The sequence below is a fragment of the Durio zibethinus genome, chromosome 13 (assembly GCF_047325235.1).
Source record: "Durio zibethinus cultivar Kanyao isolate XHJ-2024 chromosome 13, ASM4732523v1, whole genome shotgun sequence".
Taxonomy (NCBI): Eukaryota; Viridiplantae; Streptophyta; class Magnoliopsida; order Malvales; family Malvaceae; genus Durio; species Durio zibethinus.
In genome coordinates, this window is record NC_143174.1 from 6,732,804 (window position 1) to 6,754,501 (window position 21,698).

The 21,698-nt window shown below is 27.0% G+C and overlaps 1 pseudogene across 1 annotated transcript; it reads left to right on the plus strand.

Moving 5' to 3' along the window:
- Positions 1–18,876: 18,876 nt before the first annotated feature.
- Positions 18,877–20,525, plus strand: LOC111304004 (serine/threonine-protein kinase UCNL pseudogene; annotated as a pseudogene). Its single transcript, XR_016327147.1, has one exon. The product of XR_016327147.1 is annotated as a serine/threonine-protein kinase UCNL pseudogene (transcript).
- Positions 20,526–21,698: the final 1,173 nt, after the last annotated feature.

Consider the following 21,698-nt stretch of genomic DNA (forward strand, 5'->3'; position numbering starts at 1 on the left):
AAAAAGGATCATCTCTGATAATACTAGCAACTTAAATAGTAAAATAATGAAAGTGGTGTATGCACAGTTCAAGATAAAACATCATCATTCAATATTGTATCGCACAAATATGAGTGGTGTAGTAGAGGTTATAAACAAGAACATCAAAAGAATGTTGGGAAAAATGACTAATAAATATAAGGATTGGCATGAGTAATTACCATTTGCCCTACTGGCTTATAGAACATCAATCCAAACTTTCATAAGAGCCATTTCATTTTTACTAGTGTACGGGATAAAGGCCATATTACCTACTGAAGTGGAAATTCCTTCCTTAAAAGTTTTAATAGAGGTAAAATTAGATAAAACAAACTAGGTTTGAGATAATTTTGAACAACTAAATCTCATTGAAGAAAAAAGGCTTTTGGCACTCAACCATGGGCAGATATACCAAAAAAAGATCATGCGAGCACAAGATAAGAAAATCAACCCTGATGCTTTCGTGAAGGTGAACTGATTTTGTAAAGGATCTTACCAAATTAACATGATAGTAGAGAAAAATAGACACCCAATTGAAAAGGTCCTTACATGGTAAAGAAGGCATTATCTGACGAATCTCTAATCCTTGCAGAAATGAATGATGATGAATTGCCAAATCTTGTGAATTTTGACATTGTTAAGAAATATTTTGCTTAAAACAAGAAAAAAAATAAAAGAAAGAAAATAATTCAAATTGAAAACTTCAAAAAGGTAGTCTGAACCAAAGAGGGGATCGTTTAAGCTTAAAACCTAAAAAGGTGGTTGAAATAAAGGTGGGACTAGAAGGAAACCCTTTAAGGAATGAAAGGATAGCACACAATTGGATGAATTCGTGTCAGAGTTAAAGGAAATGACTTTTAGGATAAGTTTCCATTAGTTGCAAATGTATGGCAAAGATTGGTTATATGAGATCAAACATAGCAAGACCACAAATATAACAAGTTTTTGGGAAAAAATCTCTCCTGAGTTGGTCAAGGTTATTCAAATGTTTATTATTTAAAAAATTGATATTTGATTCCCATAATGTTTTTGAATTACTTATTTTTTGTGTTTCGAAAAGCTCATCTTTCTTTTTCTAAACCAAAATGAATACCCCATTGTTAATTCAGTCTCATATTCAACCTTGAACATGGAATCATTACATTTATCACTTGATATTAGGATAATGACTGATAATGTTCATAATATACTAACACGTCGCCTGAAAATGAAGGTTTAAGGATGATGAAAAATAACAACGCAGGGTCAGAAAACATAAAAAAAAAAATTAAAGAATTAATTGACCACCAAAAACAAAATAAAAAAGAGAAGAGAGAAAAAAAAAAGACTCAGAGTAGGCTTCAAGGTAAGCAAGAGTCAAATGGGTTCATCAAAAGACTGAGATACCAAAATAAGAGGAAAGAGAAATAAATAAATGAAAAGCAAAAAATTTAGGAGGACCAGAATATTGGAAGCAGTGTCTAAAGTCTAAAAGAACTGAACAATTTTGGTAGACCATTCGTTACTCACCACCCTCTCGTCTTCATAACTTTTGACCACCATCTAAAAAAAATCCTAACCCACCATCATTATAAAAAATAATATCCCAGCTAAAAACAAAACTTATCCCTAGTGTACATCAAAATAATGCCTATTACCACCATTATTGACATAGCAGTTCCTTGCTTACCCTGAGATCATACCCACAACTCCAGTATTGTTAAAAAAAAAAAAAAGACCTATAAAATTCCCATTTTGAACTACTTTCATTGCCATTACCACTAAAAAAATCCTACAATATCGAAGGCCATCAAGAGAGAGAAGAGGAAGAAGAAAAAAAGAAGAAGAAAAGAAAGAGAAAAAAAATGGAGAAAAAAGATTTGAAAAGTTAAAGGGGGAATTTAAAAAAAAGAAGAAGAAAAGGCTTTGAAATGCCCAAAAGAAAAGAGAGGTAGGTTCGAAATGTTAAAACAAAAAAAGTTTTGAAAAGTAAAAGAAAAAACTTTGAATAGTAAAAAAAAAATTTTGAAAAATTTAAAATAATTTTTGAAACATAAAAAAAATTTTGAAATGTAAAAAAAAAAAAAGTTAGCTTTTGAAAAGTAAAAAAAAAAAAAGAAAAAGAAAAAGTGTGCTTTGAATAAAAAAAAAAAGGGGCAAATCAATCCCACTAATGGCCCAACTAGTTCAGAGGCCCTTTAGACAGCGAATTTCATTTTACGTTCTAATCCAAAACTTCATTTTGAAGTACACTTTTTTTTTGTTCATTTATTTTATCATAGCTTTGGTATTTTTATTCTTGTTAATTTGTTTATGCATGTTTGATATTATGATATTATTATGAATTGCTTGCAAATAAATGTTTGTTTTTGAACAAAAAAAGAAAGGATAATTTCAATTTAAGAATTTTTTTTAGAAAGAGGGTTTTAGAAATTAAAATAGAATAATAGTTTTTTTAATAAAATGCAATGATTTTAAAAACCTTGCTTAAATATTGAAGGGAATTCAAATTGTGTTTTGAAAATTTTAATTCTGCCTAATTGTTGGAGAATTAAAGAATTAAAAATAAAAAAAATTAATTAAGTTAAATTTAAATTTAAAATTTAAAGTAAAATTTTCATAAGTAAATTAAATGAAAAATAAAATTTATTTCACTTTTAATTTTTAAAAAAAGAAATGATAATAATTAAATTGAAATAAAATATATATAAAAATTTGATTAAATTGGTTGTTCTAATTTTTAGCTTTCATTTGTATAATTTATTTGCTTCATGTTGCATCAATATAAAATTGTTAATGAAAAACGAGAATTATGAAAACCGAACTTGCTTTGCAAATCCATCTAGATATTGGGAATAGTTAACGAAGTTCAGATTATTATTAATTCCCATTTTTCTCATAAGAAAAAATTTTGAAACCCTAAAATACTAAACCTTAAAACCCCAAAACTTTAAAATGAGACCTTAAATCATAAAAATCCACCAATACCTTAAATTTAACTCAAACCCTAAATTTGACTCACAACCCTAAATCATCACCAAAAGAAATTATCCAAACCCTAAAAAAACCTCGACTTAGCCTAACCCCAAAATTATCCCAAAATTCTAATGATATATATGAAAATATCATATGAAGTAATTTGTTCTCAAATGTAGCCTAGAAGATCGGGTATTTAATTTATTTGATTTCATTAAGTTTTTTCGTATGAGTCTTTAACCTCCAATAATAATGAGATTAAACAAAGAGTATAAAAAATATATCACTAAAAATGGGACCTTAAATATAAATAGTCACACCTATACTCTGTTTAAATATTGGAGAGTCAAGGTGGTCTCATTATATCTAAAGATTTGATTTCAAATTTGTATTTCATCATCATGCATAGCATCTATCAATATACATGCACCTATTTATTATTGTTTATACTCATTTTGCATGTTTATACCTTTAATTATCATTTGCTAGCTAATTGTAGCATCATTAGTTTTTTCACATAAAAATATTTTTTTTAGAAAAAAATGTAGTTTAAAAATGTGAAATTATAAAATAAAACAAAAATAACATTTCAAATAAAATAATTCTTAGTACTCTACCTATATGTTAGAAAGTCACTAATAATTATCTTTTACAAAGAATGTTATTTTAATTTTTAAAAAATGTTATAATAAATCTTAGGTAAAAAAAAAACTGTCTTTAAATTTTACCTAAATGTTGGAGGATTTGAAGGTGATTTTTTAACATAAAAACTTTTTGCAATATTCCTAAATAAAATACTAATAACATTGATTTTCTTTTTCAAAAAACTGAATGGAATTTTTATTAAATTTTAAATTGAAACCATTTTATCCAACCCCGTAGATAAAGCATGATTAATTGATACAAATTTTCATGGGTGTTATAGAGGTGCTAATCCTTTCCCACTCATAACTACTCTTGAATCTAATTTTGTTTTCATAAACAAAAATTATCTTTTTTATAAACTTTAAACTCGTTTTATTACTTTATTAAAAAGATAAACTTTTTTGTGACCAATCATAACTTAAAAAAGATTGGTGGCAACTTTTTCATTTTTCTCAATTTTAAAATTTTATGTTTAGAGGTCTCAAAAATCGTTACGACACTACATAATTAATTTTGGCTTGACTTTAAAAAAAAATTTATGTTCCTAGTAGAGTTGCTAAACTGTCATAATGGTTTTAAGGCCATTAGACGAATTTCAGAAAACAAAGAATTGCCTCAAAATTTTTTTGACTAGTTGTGATTAGCTACTTATTAAAATTTATCTTTTTAATAAAATCTTAAAATTTATTAAAAAAATAATTTTAAGATCTACAAAATAATTTGAGTTCAAGAATCAATTACAAGTGAAGAAGGATTAGCACCTTCATAATGCTTGTTAAAAACAATACCAATTAATTATTAGTTATCCTTTAATCTTAACAAAAAGGTCTTAAATTTGGTATTTAAAAATAATTTCCTTGGCTCCTTTTATTTATCATAATTTTAGTTGCTTTTTATTTTTATTTTTATTTTTTCTACTTTATTTGAGAAAAATAAATTAGAACTTTGTTATTGAAAGAGCTCTTAAAATGTTCTAATTTATTAATTTTTTTCATCTAAAAATTTTTTAGATATTGCTACTCAAATTACCTGAAAATCTCATCATCAGAGGCTCATGTTTATTTTTCAAAAATCTAGTGATATATATACAATGCAAATAATGAAATATTGGTACAAATATTTTATTTGCCCTCTTTGGGAGAAAAATTCATTTATTAGTTTTTTTTTTATTTTTTTAGTTTTTTCCTTTTTTTCATTATAGAAAAAAAAGAAAAAATTTTATTATATTAAAAATTATTTATAAACACTTCAATACGCTAATAATATTTAAAAAAAAAAAAACTTTTCAACAAGAGAATTCTTAAGAATCACTACTCATATTTTCTTAAAATCTCATCATCGAAAAAAATATATTTCCCTCATTTTTTATTATTTTTATTTTTTAATGGGGAATTTAAAATTGCTAAAAATTTAAATTTTGTTTTCATTTTTTAAAAAATTACATATTTATTTTAGAAATTTGAAACTTTAAACATGAATAAAAAATAAACTAAAAAATAATAATGATAATAATGAAAAAAAGTAAAATAATAAATATACAAAAAAAATAAAAATAAACTTGAATTGAGCCGATCAATGACCTAGTCAACAGTCTAGGTGTCGGCTTAGATAGTTTGGCACTGTCTTCCTACGATTCAACCTTTTTTTTAAGCAATTCGGTTGAGCCAATAAGTGGTTCAATTGAACCGATTCTAGGTTTAAGGGAAAAGCGAGTTAGCAGGTCAAGTATGCTAGTTGTTGAGCCGAGTTAGATCAATGGGCGGATATTGGGGCTTTAAAATGACATTCTTTTCATCCTTTTTTTTTTTGCTATAAAAGGAAACTTTTTTTTTTAACTCATTTCACTCATTTTCAAAAAAAAAAAAAACCTTCAGCTTTCTTTACCTTCCTTGCCAGAGCTATTACTGTTGCCGACAATTACTGTCGTCGTTGCCAATAATCAAAAATCACCCAAAAAACACCGAAATGATCCTTTTAACCTTATATTTCCACTTTTGACCTCCGTTTCTCAAAAGACAATCTCCAAAATTCCAAATATACATTTAAAGAATCCACTAAAACCTTTTTTTTTTGTTTAACGTTGGTGCTATAGTTCCCTATTCTAAGGGATGAGTTTCTTGATTTTTGTGTATGATTTGCATGAAAAAATGTTTTAACCAAAGCTTTTTTTTGGTAAAACCCTTTCTTTTTTTACAGAAACTCTTATTTTCTTTTTCTTTTTTTTTTTGGTAGAGTTTTTCCCCTCTCCCAATTTTTTCTTCCCCTCATTTGTGGTCTTGGAGGGCTCTATTTATAAAGCCTAAAACAGATCCACATCCCAAAAAATTTGGGATTTGAGTAGAAATTTTAAGTCGGTTTGGTAGGTTGTCAGGGCAGTGGTGCGGTTGGCAATGCAGTTGAAGGTGATCGACTAAAATTTGGACTAGGTAAGTGGTGCAGGTGGGCAGTGCATTTAATGCACAAAAGCTTTCGGTCCAAACAAAGAAAAAAACCAAAAACCAAAAAAAAATAATAATAATCAAATTAAATTAAAAATAAAAATAAAAAATAAAGAAGACACAGAATTACATCTAAACTTAAATTTAATCAGACCTAACAAATAATCCAAAAATGAATCAAAACAAAATAAAAAATTAATTTGAATTTATTTCAATATAATACTCGATTTTTTTGGGGCAAAATAGATGTCTACATAATTGCTCATACAATGCCTCTTAAATGCGCAAGATTCGAAAGAATCTCTAAAATTCAGAAAAAAATATACGAAAACACAAAGCCAAAAATTTTCATAACTACTTGATTATAATATCATTAATTTCATGATGATAGCATTCACATAGAAATTTAAATGGTTCAAAATAATGTTTATTTATTTAATTACTTGCTTGTTTGATCACGATGGGGCCTTCATTTTATAAAATGATCATATCATTCAGACGGTTTATAAATGATTTGAAAATTTTGATCGAGGCAAATAATTAAAAAGGGTAAATGAGAAGAAAAGAAATGGTGGTGGGCCATTTTTGTGCTGAAAGAAAAGTAATGTACATGCGTGTATCCCACTTTAACCATAATTGAAGGGAGCCTCTCTCCCCCAAAGTAATCCAACCAAGTTATTATACGTTAATAATTTTTCCCTATGATGGACCAATAAATCTCCAATATTTTCTTCACTACCAAACAAGTGCTCAAACTTTCTTTTCCATTTCATACGTATGATCTTTTTCAAAAGCAACTTGCTAGTCTTCTTTTAAAGTTTACGATCTTTTATATATAATATATTTGTTTCCACTCGAATTATATAATATAATTAGTACAATCTTGAAAAGATATCTCAACAGTTAAAGAATTTGAAACTCTAATTATAGAATATATACATATATATATATACTAAGATACATATTTTCAATCAACTTTATATATATTTTTTGTACGAAATATGTCTTAATTTGATGATAAAAAAAATTATAGATATTAAAATTTAATTTATGAACTTATTGAATGTTATTTTTTAAAAATAATGTATAAATTAATTGAATCAAGTTATGATCTCTATCAATCTTATATTTGTTATAAAAATGATCAATAATTTAAAAGTGAACAACTATAACAAGTATTATAGCGGAAAAATTATAAGCACATAAGATATTTTTGCCTTTAAATTATATTGTAGGTGCATAAAAATTGTTTAGCAAACAGCCAATTAACCTTCTAACTCAAATTAGTTGGGTTGGGATTTAAATATTTGATTGTGGTTTGCACTTAGCCAACATAAAGTCAAGATAAAGTAATTAAAAGAATGAACATATTATATAGTATTATATGGTTTTTCATTTCGAGTGTTTCGCTTTAAATGATCCTAAAACATTTTCAAGTTGAATAAGAAAAGGGGTTTCTTTTATGGGGTGAAATCATGGCCGACAAGAGTATCATCAAAGTATATATGGCTTTTTCTTTTAAGTACATATGTTCCTAACTTTGACATGGGTGGAGGGAATACAATGAGTAGTTTTTCTCTTTGCCTTTACTTTGAGGATAGGTGGAAGCTTACATTTTCTCCCACCAAATGATGCCAGACATGAACACATTGTATGAAACTTCAAAAAGTAAAATAATAATAATAATAATTTAGCGTTTGTGAAAAAAAATTCAATAAAAATTGTTGGTGGCGTTAAATTAAATGTCCTGAAAAGATAGCCAAAAAGAAAACAGTAAAAAAGATTTTATGTATCCTAAAGTTGTAGAATATGGGGTTTATAGGTTTGTGGATCCTTTTCCAAAGAATTGCTTATATTTTTTGTTTATGCCACAAGATGCCGACATCTATAGCCCATGAAATAACTTCTCTCTCTCTCTCTCTCTCTCTCTCTCTCTCTCTCTCTCTCTCTCTCTCTCTCTCTCTCTCTCTCTCTCTCTCTTTTCTTTTTTCTTGTAATAGCTTTTTTTGCTATAGCCAACACCATGCAGTGTAAATATGCTATAGCATGGATGCAATGCCCTTGACATGGCCTACACCATTACATGGCAATTTAAGCGGCTTCCTACTAAAAAATGCTAAACTGTTTACACTGTCAAAGGCGGGTGTATATGTTGAAGTATAGAAATTTGTGAAAGAAATTTTTTTAGAATATGTTTTTATTGATAAAATTAATAAATTTATCAACAAAATTTTTATATATTTTATAAATATAAAAAAAATTTGAATTTATCACTGTATACTTTATCCTATCAGTAATTTGTGGGAATATGCAATTCCAGAAGAGATTGCATTCACAAACATGAGCTGCTTAGGAAATAGGGCCTTGATTAAAGTTAATTATTAATAATTATTAAATTAAAAATAACTCCTAAGGGGTACCATTAAAATCATTCTGAAACCCGAATTAAGGTTGAAACTGATTAGTCATCTCTTATGTAATGTAATTCAACTAATTTTATGAGTTAGACTCATTTTTTGGTTAACGAATCGATTTTCTACCAAAAACTTGAGAGGGTATAAATTTACTCCAATGCTCAATAATTCGTTCAGCTAATTAAAAATCTCATATCTGTTCATAAAAAAGCTCATATCTGCATTAAATCAACAATTTTGTGGACTATCTGTCGGTCAACCTACAACAGTTACAATGTACAAAAATCAGTTTTAACTAATCATGTTAATGTTATACTATTAATAAAATATTAAAATAGATTCTCAAAAATATACTGATAAAAAAGAATATGGCATGATTAAGTTTAAAATGATTTGGGTATATACAAGTTAATATTTGATATATTATAGAATTTATACATTATTAATGAATTGTTTAATACGAACTCTTTAATAAGAATTTATTTTAAAAATTAATAAAAATTTATATTTGATTATAAATAAGATAAAATCATATTATTCATTGATAGGATATTATATAAAATTTATATAATAATAATATATCAAATACAAATTATATATATAACAAGATTTTTATTACCTATCATTAATGATTTTATATGTGATTCGTCTTATTTAAATTTAACACGACATCAAGGTTAATGAACGATTTCTTAAGTTTAATTGAAGTGAATTTTATTGATAATTTATTAGAAGGCCTTTCATGCTAAGAAAAACAGGAGAAGGGGAAATTACAAGATCAATCTCAATATCTCATCATCTTAATTAATTACCAATAACATGTTTGACAAGAAGGAAAGAGAAATGAAGGAAAGATGCGTTGGACCTCAACGCATCAATTAGGACAATTGGGTCTTGGACCGTAAAAAAAAAAGCTCAAATTTGTTTTGTTTGCTTTTAATTTTTTTTAAAAATTAAAAAATGAAAAATGAAGAAAAACGAAAGGAAAATTGGAGAGTGGATGAAATTAAAATAAAGGGGAAATTTTAGAAAATCTGATAACAATTCGGATCAATTTGTTTGCGAAGATCAGGTTTTATTTGAAAATCAAGTTTTAATTGATAGAATTTCTTGGGGACAAAATTCTAAAGAGATAAGATTGAGTAGAACTTCACCGAGAATCAGCTTTGATTTATAACTCTTTCTTAATCGAGATTAACTCCTATTTAAACAGCAAAGAATTAACAACTAAAGGGGGAAGAAAGTATTCTCTGCTCCATTTGTTTTGCAAAAATTAATTTCAGAAAGTATTTTCTGAAAAAAGTTTACATTTTTTGAAGTAGTAGAGATTTCTATTGCGTGGATAAATTAATAAAAAATATTTTATGTTGTTTGATTGCTTTCTAGAAAATCTGTTTCATTTTTCAAGTAATATCAACATAACTATTAAAATATTAGAATTTATTTATTATTAAAGAATATTGAAGTTATTTATTATTAAAATTATTAATATTCAAGAATAATTATATTTTAATAATAATATTTAATATTAAAATATTATATTAATATAAAATTACTTAAAATAAAACTATTTATTATTCTTTATATTAGTATTTTAAAATATTTAAAATAGTATTACTATTCTTAAAATATTATTTTTATTAATATTAAAATAGTAATATTTATTATTAAAATATTTATATTTTATATTGAAAGTATATATTATTAAATCATAGCAAAAAATTTTTTATTTATATCTATTATTAAATAAGTAATATAAATACCTTAATAAATAAAAATATAAAATTATATATTTTAAACAAAAATAATAAGAAATTATTTAAAATATTCATTTTAAGAAAATAATATTACTATATTATTTAACATTAATTATTAAAATAATAAAAATATTATTATATATGTTATTATTTATTATTAAAATGATAATATAATACTATTTATTATTGAAATATAAAAAATATTTATATTTAATAACATATAAAATAAAATATTTAAAATTGAAATATCAAAGGATAATGTTAATATATTAATTCTTTAATTAAAATTAAATAAATTATTTGTATTGATATACTAATATTTTTAATCTAATCAAATCAAATTTGAATTTAAAATATTACATTTAAAGTCTTACTTCAATAAAATTATAAAAATATTTAAAATTAAAATATTAAGAGACTTTTAATATTAATATTTTATTTTTTAAGAAAAATTAAATAAAAATATTATTTATTTATATAATAATATTTTAAGTCAGATTAAATTAAATCTGAACCTTAAAAAATCATATATAAGGTCCAATTTGATTAAAAATATATTGATAAGTAGTTTTACTTATAAATAATTCTTTTTCAAAAATTATCTTTTCTTTTCGAAAAAGAAAATATAATAACCAATAAATCATTTTTCGTTTATTGGTCAATTTTTTGTCAAATAAAAAATTAAAAATATAAAAATCATTTTAAATGAAACAAACCGAGCCTAAGTTTTAGGTTAATTTCCAAAGTTTTCCGAGGGTTGAACAAAATACACAGGGGAAACAAAATAGTCTTTGCTAATTTTCAAGTCAATTTCCAGAGGTTTATAAGGGTAAAACACAAGACACAAGGGGTCCGACGTGGCCAGCCTCACCTCAACATACTCCACCGTCACTAACCTCAAATACTATTGCCTTCCACCACTATTACAGCCTACAACAAAAAACCTTTAGAGATTTCATCTTTCACCGTCGAGAACCCACCACGCCATCATCTTGTCACTAAAACAACCACATTTCTCTCCACCATCACCAATATAAATTACCATAACCGCATCACATTGATCAGGCAACAGAGCAACATACAAAGTTCTACAAAAAGGAACAGTCCGAGACACACAATAATCACAAAGAAAAATTTGAGAGCAAAAAACTTTTAAGTAGTTCAAGTTCAAGTTTTATGCTTTTTCTAATTTTTAACGATTTTCGGGCAAGATTTTCAGGTTCCAACAAAATTTTCAGATTGTCATGAAATTTTCCAACAAGCGTTGAAGTTTCCCAAGCGTCAACTCGATCCGACCCAACCCATTCTAACCTAAGATCTGTCACCCGTTGAGAAATTGCCAAATCTTCAAACCGCAAGCCAAGTATTAGCAGCCAAACCCGAGCTGTATTCTGTGTCTATGGCCAAGTCGCCAAGTTCGCGCCGAGCCACCGACAGTTTATCTAGTAATTTTTTTATTTATTTAAATTTTATTTATTCATGTTGTTTAAATTAATTTTTATTAAAAATATTTTAAATAATTCTTGAATCTTACTAAATAATTAAAGGATTTTTATGAATTTTAAAAATAAATTTTCAAATTATGAATCCTTCTAAATTATTGAAGAATTTCGTAATAAAATTAAATTAAAAATATTTTCAAATAAATCATACCAATTATTAAAAAATTTAAATCTCAAATTAAATCTTATCAACTATTCAAAGGTTTAATAATTGTTTTAAAAAATAAAATTTTCAATCCTACTAATCTATTGGAGGATTTAAATATCAAAATTAAGTATTGTCAAATTATTGAAAGATTTAATATTTTTTTAAAAAAAATTAATAAGTAAATTTTAAAATAAAAATCTTACCAAATTATCAAAAATATATGTCTTGAAATAAAATCTCGTCAAATTATTAAAAGATTTTATTGATTAAAAAATAATTAATTTTTTAAAACACATTAAAGAATCTGATGACAGAACCTCTTCAAAATAGAATACTAGTATTTATGAATACTAATGAGATGATAAAATTTTTTTATTTTGCTATCAACCTGTTAGAGTAATTTTAAGATTAATTTTTAATTTTAAATTTATTCAGTAAAATTATAAATAGGTTTTAAGACTCGAATAATATGAAATCAATTAGTGTCTTCCTTTGGATGGACATTGTAAATGTGTTATAATATTTTTCACCAATAACTATAATTTCAAACCTAATTTTGATTTTATAAACTAAAATTTATATTTTTAAAAGATACCTGAGTTAAATTTGAAACTTCTTTTTAAAAAAAATATATTCAGTTAAGTGATTAATTATACTTAAATAAAAAAATCGATGATGATTTATTTTATTATATTTAGTAATAAATTCACGAATTTATACATCATGACACAAATATAATGCAAATGATCATATGGTATGTGGATCATTATGTAATAATTATATTAATTATGATAAGCAACCATTTGCTAAAATCCATCTCCAAAATTATTATTAAATATATATTATCTAGTTGGCCATATAATATATATCATATGCCCAATACTAAGTCATGTGGTATTTATTTATTTATTTTCTTCTTAAAATTTCTATTTGGAACTTTCTGACGTGAAACAATTAATAGATTAATTGGTGTACATCATTAATACGATGTTACGGTATAGAATTTCGTTTTTTTTTTAAGAACAAGGACAAAAATACAGGCTAGCTAGCTAGGGTAAAAGTACTAGCGAGGCATGCGGCATGCTTTTAAACAAAGCTAAAAGACAAGAACGTTCTTATCACTTTTCCTTAACCCTTTTTTCACCGGCCTCTCTCTGGCTTTATCTCTACTTTACTTTTTTTTTTCTTCCATTCACCTCATTGATTGGGAAGATGCAACGTTAAGACTCAAGCGGACTTCACTTTCCCACTATAGTGAGTCTCTAGTTGATCGATACTCACCGATTTTGTTTGTTAATAGCATATAGCGTGGTAGCCGAATAAAACAACATTTAGGTACCTCATAAATGTATTTAGATATATCAATTAATTGCCCTGGCCAACTGATCTTTAGCTTATATGGCATGGCATATTATGCAACTTTTAAATGTTAAGGATTTAGTAAATAGGACAAGAGATCAAAAGTAGATTTGAAATTAAAAAATATATCTATCCATTACTTAATAAAAATATTGCATATTTCATAGCACTTATTTTATTAAATAATCTCTTTTTTATAATAGACTGGTGGCATTCCCTTAAGCTTTGCTTGACAGGACCTAATCTTCTCTTCCAATGTTAAAAGATGCATCCACTCGCATCAATTTGATGCATTTTTACCCAGAGAATACTTCCAACAAGGATTAAACTTTGATTAATAAATTAAAGACAATTCTTCTCCTTATTAATTAAATAGACTAACTTTTATGGGTATCAAATAATTTCTTTTATTCACAAAAAAAAAAAAAAAAACCTTATAAGTAAATTTCTAAGATCTGCATTATCTTACAAATCGAATAAAATTAATTATTGAAAAGTTCTCTTAATAAATTAGTTAATATTTGGAATACTCAAAGAATCTAATACTATTAATGGTGTCGGATGAACTCTTTCCCTTGAATGATTTCATAACACAAGTGTTGGGACATTAGTAGGATTTTTCAACAAAAGTTCACATGTAGTGCATTTCTGTTTTTCCTTATCGAGATTAAAAAACAATAAAATAAAATGTACATGTAACAAAAATCTAAGTTCATGGCTAAAATTATGGAAAAGAAATTTGCATTTTGACATATCATAAGTAACTTATAGACCAACGGACGAAATGGCTTTTGATAATTGAGGTAGCCATTTAAGTCATTCGACAAGAGATGCAAATTGTAGGACCACAATTTTTAATCCATGCTAGTGAATTGTAGCAATCAACACTAAATGCATCATGTGATTGAGCAATCTTAGTTTATATTTGTCCTTTTCAAATGTATAAATTGTCATCTTTTTATGTTGTTGAACATAAGTACCAAAGGGGAAAAAGAAATGTCCGGTATCTTCACATATATAATAATAATAATAATAATAATAATAATTTTAAAAGATAAATGTTGGATTTTATAAACCTTTTCAAAGAATAATTGATCAAACAAATCACTACTAGATTTCAATTGCTCTTCTTTGATATGGGATGATCATTCCAAAAAACATGGTGATTATGTCATTGTGTTTAATAATAATTTTATGATCCTACGTGATAGTGGTCGTGGATTATCAAGACTAATCAAATCATTATCTTGAAAGACAGTCTAATTCTTATCCAAAAAGATAACAAATTAGACTTGATAATTTGAAACATGACACAATGATACGAATAAAGTATATGGAGATAATATGATTTGAAATTTTAGAAAAACCATAAATAAGTTTAATAAAATCAAAAAATTATATTTTATATATTTTCATGTTAATGCAAATTGTGACATATGATTTTCGTATAAAATATAATACAAACACAGTATTTTACACAACATGGTAACATGAATTGTTAGGTCTATGAAAAACTCTATCATCAAGGTGAAATAATATATAAAATTAATCATTATCAATATTACTCATTTAATATGTGAATTAAAACTTACTATCTCTTAAAATTTTAATTATTTTATATTATAAATTTTTATATTTTAAAACTAATATTCATTGTAATAAATTCAAAATAATTTATGCATTTTTTAATATTTTATATAAATATAATCTTTTTATTTTTTATTATGGATGAATTCAAAATTTTTTTATATAATTTATATTTAAAATTTAGTTTACCTATCAATAAATATATTTATTAATTTAATAATTTTATTATATTTTATTATAAAATAAATAAAATATTACTAATATTTTACAAGTTATTATCTTTAATTAAAATTAAAATAATTAACTTATGTAATTATTATATGATTATTTTTGTATTTTAAAATAAAATAATATTTGATTTTTAGTAATACCAAATACAATATCACCTTGATAATAAAATCATCTTGGTGATTACATTACTATGATGATCTTGTAAAAAATATCAAACACTGAAATATTAAACCTTTTCTATACTGTTAAGATTGGCAGCGTAACACTAGTTTTGATCTAATCTTCACTTCTAAATTTGGTAAATCAAGAAAGATTATAATCCAAGAAAGATTATGATTTTTTGTTATAAACATCAATAAGATTTATTCAATTCTAAATAAAAATTCTAATTTCATTAATGAAACTTTAATTAAATTAATTTATGTGATACTAAAACAAAAAGAGTTAAAGTTTATATTGAATTTCTTTATTTTTAGAGTTCTAATGATACAATAACGTTAAAAATAATAAATTTTATATTAGTATGATATATTTGCACATGTTTTACGTGTTTGGTCGAATTTTCGTTAGGACTTTATTAATTTTTAGCTATTTGTACAATATACTATTATATGTTCAATTTATAATTATTATTTACTAATAAATAAAAAAACTTCAATACTAAGTTTATAATTATTATATGTTTAATTTATAATATACTAAGTGCATATGTATACTTTGTTTAAAGAGCTGAATCCAAATTTCGCTTTCTTTTCATAAAAAGAAAAAAGCTTTCAATATACGTTTAACTATAGCCTATATTCACATTTATTAAAAAAAAAAAAAGACTCTTCAAAGTTGGAGTAAAATGAATCTTACATTAAATTTAGCATTTAATTCAATTGATTCATATAATTTTTTTTAAAAAACAATATCCAACAAATTTATAATTTGAATATTAACACCGCTAACATTTTCTTATATCCCAAACTTATGACCTTTTTGTACCAATAAAAAATAATCCTACATTCAACTTTACATAAACACTCCTACTTTATAGAGGTATATATTAAAGTTTTTTTTTTTTTTTTTCTATAGTAAGCAATCACCTAATAACTTTCAAAAACAAAGTTTAAATTCAAACAAATAATTTATCCTAAAATCTTAATTAGTTTAGGGTCTGAGTTTATGCTCTCTTATCATTTCCCACGAAAATTTTGTAGTTATCATCTATTTTTTAATAATAAAATCTTTATTTGGGTGAGAAAAAAATCATTTGCCACAAAAAAAAAAAAAAAAACAACTTAAAAGAATCAATTAAATAGCATAGTTATTATATATAAATATCTAATTTAATTTGTCCCTTATACTTCTCCTCTTGCTGCAACTTTTCTTACCCCGTCCACATACAGGTGATTGAAGACGAGAACTCCAATGTTTGGAAGGTATGTAAATGTTGTCGGAAACTTGACTTGTTACACAAATTAAATATTGTTCATCTACTGATGGCTCTCAATCCTTGTAATCAGACCCCTTATCTAGACATTCTAGCTATAAAGAAATGTTCCCTCATTGCGACAATATGACACATTTCCCTTAAATTTTGTGACCTCTTCTAAGCTTATCATTGATACTTAGTTGATCAAAAATCAATTTCATATTATTTTAATTAGTTTAGTGTAATTGTCACGGGTCGAGATTTAAGCTCTGAACCCGCGCGGCTCCGAGATCCGGGCATTCACCCTTCCGGTATCTCGGATCAACCTACCTGTCACGGTTCACACCTTTGTGAGGTATTATCCGCTCTGGTCTCTCTTGGCCTCATGGTTTTATCTTACAAAAGGCACCTTACAAGACAGAGGTGGTGTGAACCCTTATATACCCCAGTGACCCTCCTATTATGTTCGATGTGGGATTCAAGACTCTTCCTTAAGTTCGTGACATTCTTTCGCACCCAACTTCGTGACGCTCTCGTCACGGAGGCTGGTCACTCTGCCTATCTTCCTCAAGGTGCTTGGCGTGGATCGAACGGTTTAGGGCTGGCTCTGATACCACTTGTCACGGGTCGAGACTTAAGCTCCGAATCCACGCGGCTCCTGGACCTGGGCATTCACCCTTTCGATATCTCGGATTAGCCTGACCGCCACGGTTCACACCCTTGTGAGGTATTGTCCGCTCTGGCCCCCCCTGACCTCACGGTTTTATCCTACAAAAAGCGCCTCATAAGGCAGAGATAATGTGAACCCTTATATACCTCAGTGACCCTCCTATTATGTTCGATGTGAGATTCAAGACTCTTTCTTAAATCTGTGACACAATACACATGCTACCAATAATAATTGATGGTATCAAATTTTTTTTATGATAATAACTAATGGTATCTTTAAAAACAAATAACTAATATTATGATTTTTGATGAAATGTTAGAGCAATTGAAAAGCTCATCGATTTTTAAAATAATTAATTTTAGTTTCAAGTTTTATAAGTATCCATTTGTTGACTCTAATCTTGATTGCACAAATTTTATAATGTATGGTACACTTGATTGATTCGATGATCTTTTGTTTTTATTCAAAATATTAAATTTTATTTTTAAATAAAAAATCAAGTATCAACTATTCGATACCCAAAAAATTAATATTGTATTTAAAAATATATAGAAAATTGGAAGGTGACAATATCCCAACAACAAACGCTAAATTCATGAAGGTGCACGATCATATTCTTCCCGTAGATTATGGGGAGGAGCTGGCATGTGAAAACCGTACAAAATTTGTTTTTGTCTTTTGTTTGGCTCTATGCGTCTTTTCTTTACTCGAAACACGTGTGCCTACTTTTTCTTTGCTAATTTGCTTTCTATTTGGTAAGAAAAATAATACTAAAAATGAAAGGAAAAGGCCAATCGACTTTAACCAACTCATTATACTTAAGACCTCTTCCATATGCGTGGCCATTAGAATTTTTTTTTCGTAAAATTATTGTGCTCTCATAATGTCAATAAAATCATAATTATAATAATGGTGGCTTCCGCATAAAGGACACTCCCAAGGACAGTTTGGCCGATTGAAAACTATTGGGGGATATTTGTTGTTGGTCGTGCAATATTGGTTTAAGGATCGGATTTTAAAATCTTTTATGAAATTTAAAAATTATCATATCAATATATAAAATAAATTTAAAAAATTTTTAACAATATAAAAATATTTTTTAAAAAATTAATGATTATTATCATGCACGATGAAATTTTTTATTTAATATGAAATAAAAAGGAAAGTAAATAAAGTTGTGAGTTTAATGATGATTTTAACTCAGACTGGCATAAAAAACACAATGCAACTTATAAAAATAAGTAACAATGAAATAATTATTTAAAATTTAATTAAGACTTTGATCAAATTATTTAAATAAAGTTCATGAAATTTGTTTATTAAAAATGATTTAATAAAATTTTAATAAAAAATTTAATAAATTAATTAATAAAATTTAGTGAAAAAATTAATAATATATAAAAATATTATTTACAATTCAAATTTAATAATTATTTATTTAACAATAAAAAATATTATAAAAATTTTAATGAAAATAATTATTTAAAAATATTTTAAAATTTAAATATTTAATCCATATAAAAAAATCTTTCTATATATCTTTGAATTTTCAATTTTTTGTTGATATTTAATTATTTAATAAAAAATTCACCTAAAAATTTTATCCAAGTTTTTCTCTTAAAAATTCGGGTTTTCTTTTTGAGATGGAAGTTATGTTTTTATTCCCTAAAAATGGCAAATTAAGAGAACCTTTGTATAGATCAATGTTTCAAGAATAGTCCACTCCAAGCAGAACCAAATACCCGTATCACGGACACCCAAAAGAAAAGAAAAAAAAAAAAAAACCTCACTTCAATAAAACAAAAAGATATACTTAATAAATACTACAAACCGAAAACAAACTATATAAACTAAAACCCAAGCATCAAAACTATCTTTCTCTCTCTCCCCCTAACATTCTTCTTTTTTTATTTTTGTTCTTGCAACTTTCCATTTTCTCTTCCTTTGTTCTCTCTCTGGAATGGAGAATCCTTCGTCTTCACCACCATTTCCAACTGAGTTAGATTTGGACAACCTCAAAGCCATCAAAATCCTTGGTAAAGGAGCCATGGGCACTGTCTTTCTCGTCCACGACACATTTACGGACCCCACAGCTCGTTCCCCGTTTGCCCTCAAAGTTGTCCAAAGATCCAAACATGACGCTGACCGTCGAGCCCTTTGGGAAATTGGGGTATTGACAAGGCTTTCCCCTCCCGACCCTACTCCTCAGCACCCATTTCTCCCTCGTCTTTTGGGTCGTCTCGAAACCTCCGAGTTTCTTGCCTGGGCTGTCCCTTACTGCCCTGGCTCGGACCTCAACGTCCTCCGTTACCGTCAAAACGACGGCGTTTTCTCCCCTGCTGTCATCCGGTTTTACCTGGCTGAGATCATCTGCGCTCTCGAGCACCTGCATTCCCTGGGCATCGTTTACCGAGATCTCAAGCCTGAAAACATCCTCATTCAACAGTCAGGTCACGTAACTTTAACGGATTTCGACCTTTCTCGCAACTTAAAGAAGAAGCAATTATCGGAAACCTTAACTGACGAGAAAAAGGATCAAAATTCATTGTCCGAAATTCCGGTTCGACGTAAACATCAACGAAACTTTATTAGATGGATCCCAGTCGTGCCTGATAACAAATATAAGAAAGCATTGAAGAAAGCGAAATCAGCCCGGGTCAGCCCAGTGAGTCGACGAAAGCTCAGTTTCTCAGACGGGGAGCGTTCCAACTCGTTCGTGGGCACTGAGGAATACGTGTCACCTGAAGTAATACGTGGCGAAGGGCATGAATTTGCCGTCGATTGGTGGGCTCTCGGAATTCTAACGTACGAGATGCTTTATGGTACTACACCGTTTAAAGGTAAGAATCGGAAAAAGACGTTTCGAAACGTTTTGGCCAAAGAGCCAGAGTTAAAGGGACAACCAAACGCTTTGACGGATTTGATCGGACGGTTATTACAGAAAGATCCGAAAAAGAGACTCGGATATCACAGAGGCGTGTGCGAGATCAAGGAGCACCCGTTCTTTAAAGGGGTCAGGTGGGATCTCTTAACGGAGGTGTTACGACCGCCGTTTATTCCGTCAGGAGACGACGCTGACTTGAAAGAGAAAGTAACGCCAGGAAAAATAGATATACGAGAATATTTCCTGAGTTTGAAGTCTCCGTCGTCGATGCCACCATCCCCGTTACCTTCACCGTCGATAGAGCATAAACGGAACGTTTCTTTCGTGGAGTACTAGCGCAAGTGTAAGGTTCAGTTAGATAGATTATTTTCTTTTATTTTTATTTTTGTACTTTTTAATTTTCATTTTGAAGTATACATAAAATAAAGGTAGAAAACGTGAAAATGGCGGAGATTAGTGGTATAAAAGCCATTATAAATTGTAGAATTATACAATTGTTTATACGGTTACTATGCAGTTTGATGAGCACCTTTCTTTAGTTACCATTTTATAATTTCCTTCCATGGACCGTGTCATCGACGCTCCACCATGAGGTTCGCCTGAGGTAATTTCTTTAGAAAAGTTTTTTTTTTTTTTTCCTTTGAAAAAAGCAAAGGGTTTTTCTTTGAAAGAAAGAAATTCTTGAATTTCTTAGTAATCATTCTCCAAAGAAACTTATAGGTAAAGACTACTTATTTCTTAGTAATTAACGATGTTGATTTACAAATGAATTTCATCTTCAAGAAAAACATTTCCAAACTTTCTTTTTCGTAGAAAAATTTCTTCCAAAAGAGACTTTAGCACGAATTCATGAATACGAAAAATAAATAATAGTTTTTTCTTTTCTTGGTCGAAGATGCATTTCTTAGAAGGAAAGTATCAGAAAGAATTCTGCAAGTAATTTATTAAAGAAGGAAAAAAGGGGAAAATTAAAAAAAAAAATGAAAGAGGAAATTGCTTGGGAGATTAAAATTTAAACAAAGATGAATACAGAAAAGGAAAACGTGATATGATTACGAGACAAATATTCTAAAATTACGGGTCTCATTTTCCTAAAGGTTTAAACAAATCAATTCCCATGACTTTAACCTATTAAATCTAATCTCCCTCCAAAAAATAATAATACAAACGAAATAAAAACGCTTTATGAGGATCTAAGCGGATGTAATTTGAGTCACGATCTTAATTTAAATTATCCCAAATGCAGATATAAGTGAAAGGATATATGGGAAATCATAAGTGAAATTGAAAGATAATAAAAGTTGAAAATGTAAAGAAAAATGAAGCATTTGCTTTATTTCTAAGGCCGTTGGCTTCAAAATTATTTTATTTTTTGAAAATTATAAGTATAATTTTTTTATAATCAATTATTACATTATAATTAAATTATATTTATTAAATAAATAATTAATAAATTATAATATAATTAAATAATTAAATTCACATACAATTAAACTTAAACCTAAAATTTTTAAATTTTAAAACATTTCTTTTTGTTACTAAATTAAGGCTTCGTTAACAAGGAAAATAATGTTTTAACATTTGTCCTTAAGTTGGAACAATTTAATTAATCATCTGTGTGTCACAGATTTTAACCGATAATAATAAGGTGGTAATAATTTGCAGTTCAATGA